Source organism: Sciurus vulgaris, assembly GCF_902686455.1.
Source record: "Sciurus vulgaris genome assembly, chromosome: 6".
In the NCBI taxonomy this organism is placed as follows: Eukaryota; Metazoa; Chordata; class Mammalia; order Rodentia; family Sciuridae; genus Sciurus; species Sciurus vulgaris.
This window is the reverse complement of record NC_136466.1, coordinates 162,581,635-162,584,864: the sequence shown is the minus strand read 5'-3', so window position 1 is coordinate 162,584,864 and position 3,230 is coordinate 162,581,635. Positions and strand designations below refer to the sequence as shown.

The following is a 3,230-nucleotide window of genomic DNA, read 5'->3' as shown; positions in this document are numbered from 1 at the left end:
AAAGTTAAATTTAGTCTATGAAGAAAGTATTTTTTCTATTTACAAACATTGTGTTAAAAACAGGAAAACAGATACAATAAGACAATGTTCTCTGATTATATTTATGGAAAATATTAGTACAGAAGCAAAAGGAGAGGGACAGGCAGTGATTGCCAGGTTAGTGTCAGAAGGGCCCTTGCTGCATGACAGGAATCTGCTATATCATGACGTGATGGTTGTTCTACATTGAGTGGTAAAATTGAAATAGGTGGATTTTATCGCGTATGAATTAGACAATTAAAATGATCAAAACCATATTTTATCGGTTGCATGTTTTCTATATAAATTCAGTTTATCCTGAGTGATTAATTTTCCTCCATAATTCAAAAATTTTCAAGGATGAATTCAGCATACAACATATCTAACAAAAATAACCCAAGCCACCCCTCTTTAGATTACATGTTAGGTATCTGTTCATTTCACTCACAAAAGATATTACAATTACTCCACATTTTATGATAGAATTGTATATAATACATATAATTGGTTGAATTCAGTATATAAAATATATATCATCTATAATTTTAGTTTTTAGTGGATTTTGTAGTTTCTTTGGTTGTCTTTTAAAGTGTCCTTAAAAACACCCAAAATGATTTGCCCTTGTAATTTTCAAAAACTCAAGATGATACACTCAGGCAAATAATACTTCAAATAAAAATTTTAGAACTAGTGTTTGTGCATTTCACTTATCTGGGTAAAGTTCTTATCTTTTTGATCAAGAGTTGAATTATGGATATATATGCACCTACAGGTGTCATATGGGAAGCCACAGCTGAATTCCAGATGGGGACACTGAGTTAAAGATAGGTATGTAAGGGTGTTTTACAATAATGACTACATGCACACACATATATGTATATATATACACATACAATGGAATATTGTTCAGCCGTAAAGAAGAATAAAATGATGGCATTTGCAGGTAAATGGATGGAGTTGGAGACTATCATGCTAAGTGAAATAAACCAATACAAAAAAACCAAGGGCCAAATGTGTTCTCTGATAAGTGAATGATGATACCTAACATTGGAGGACTGGGTAAGGGAAGAATGGAGGAAAGATGGATTGTGTAGAGGGAAACGAGGAGTAGGGAGGGAGCGGGGGAAGGAAAGATAGTGGAATGAGAAAAACATCACTACCCTATGTTCGTGTATGATTACACAAATGGTGTGACTCTACATTGTGAAGAACCAGAGAAATGAAAAGTTGTACCCTGGTTGTGTACAATGAATCAATAAACAAAAAACAAACCAAACCAAACCAAACAACAGACAAAAATAATGACAAAAAAGTCCTCAAGGATGAGATAAAATAGTGGAAAAAAAAAAAAAAAGAAAGAAAAGTAGAATTAATCACCAAGGAATTTTTAGTTAGAATTGGAAAAATGAATAGAATTCAACAAAGCATAATGCAGACTTGGGAAATGAGAGGAAAATCAGAAGAATGAGAGATCAGAGAACAGAATAGTATGCGAAATACACCCAGATGTGCCTTCGGTGGAAGCAGGAAAACCCATTTTACCTTATATGCCCTGATCCCCCATTAGTATGCCAGAATAAAGTGAATGTGTGAAATGCTGTCAAATGAACTGGACAATCAACAATGAATCTTCTTTTTAAAACTGCAATCTTCATAAATAATTTTATCCCTAAAGAGCACACCCCAATTAATGACTGTCTTAACACTTTCTATTTTGATTGTATAAAACTCACAATGTTTTCTTTTTTTTTTTTTTTTTTTAGATCAAATCATTTTATGTTGTGTTACAAAAACAAAAATAATTCAAGCAGATAATGAAATAAATGCTTTTTTAAAGTATTCCATCCTGGGTTCTCGGGTTCTAGAATTTAGTATACAGTTCAAGTTTAGGCTACTTCGATACTTCTTTTGGATGCTATATAACCATGTTTCTCTAGTTTAGCTCGTAACTGATTGGAGAAGTCATCCTCTACATTGCCATCATCCCAATTATCCTCCCAGACATGTGCAACCTCATCTTGATCTAAACCAGCCCAGTCTTCAGCAGGGAACTCCTCGAACTCCTCGTCCTACTCTAGGAGACCCAAGTCTACCAGCTGTTTTTTCTCTGACATCGTGACCCTCCTAGCCAAATACTGCCCAAAGTGGTATGAAAGTTGGAGCTCACAATGTTTTCAAATCCTCCAATTCTCAGCCTGAGGGAAAGAGTTGGTAGCTGTCTCCTACTCCATCCATCGGAATGAACAGCTCTCTGTTACCTCCATAGGTGTGGGTCTTTGAACTAGAGAAACCAAGGAGAGAGCGGAAGTCTGCTGAGGTGTGTGTTGTGCAGTCCAAGTAACTGTGGGGTCCACTTATCCTCTTATGGGTCATGGAATAGCCTTAAGTCTGTTCCTAATTTTAAGGATGTATATTATATATTATTTACTTATTTTGGACATTGATCTCTCAGGTCACAGCTGCAGGTGCATTACTGTGAGTATAATATTCACCAGTATATAGTACCTACCATTTGTGATTGCTATAGTAATAATACTAACAGAAAAAAAAGCTACAGTTATGTAATAATCTATTAAACAATTTCATAAAACAAATGTTAGTGCTTCCCGGTTTAAAACAATAATCCTTTATGTCATTTTAAAAAATAGTGTGGGTTTAATACAGGAAGTTTGTGTTGCTCCTTTTAGTTAAAATGTTTAATCAGGAACTTAGCTTTTTGGCAACATAAAATAGGATAGGTACAAACTGCTTTTTAATATATTTTTAAAATTGGTTACAAAATAGGTATATTTACTCTTCTTTTTACTTTCTAAATAAAGTAAATTAATACATTCTGAAGAATTGCCTAAAGTACTGATATTTGAAGATCCTCACAAATTTCTAAGAAAACAAAAAGGAGAAACTACATATTCTCTGTACTCAAATATTATTTCAATTAAAATTAAAGGTATTTAGGCTTAATGAGAAATTATCTTCATGTAACTGAGGAAAAGATGAAACAGAAGTAAGATGGCCATAGGTAGGGAATGGAATCAAAGTCTGAATGATACTTTTTCCTAAATAGTCCTCCTTTAGAGTTAAATTGACAGTCTTATAACCAGAGAGTCTGCAATGGGAACAAGAGTAGTGCTACAGGCAGAGGCCACGTGAACAGCTGAGGGCAGACATCAGAAAAATAATATGGCAGGAAATGCAGAAGGTCTGTTGTGGTC

The 3,230-nt window shown here is 34.1% G+C and overlaps 1 pseudogene across 1 annotated transcript; it reads right to left on the bottom strand.

Moving 5' to 3' along the window:
• Positions 1-1,854: 1,854 nt before the first annotated feature.
• Positions 1,855-2,132, bottom strand: LOC306663528 (26S proteasome complex subunit SEM1-like; annotated as a pseudogene). Its single transcript has one exon. The product of its transcript is annotated as a 26S proteasome complex subunit SEM1-like (transcript).
• Between the last annotated feature and the right edge of the window lie 1,098 nt (positions 2,133-3,230).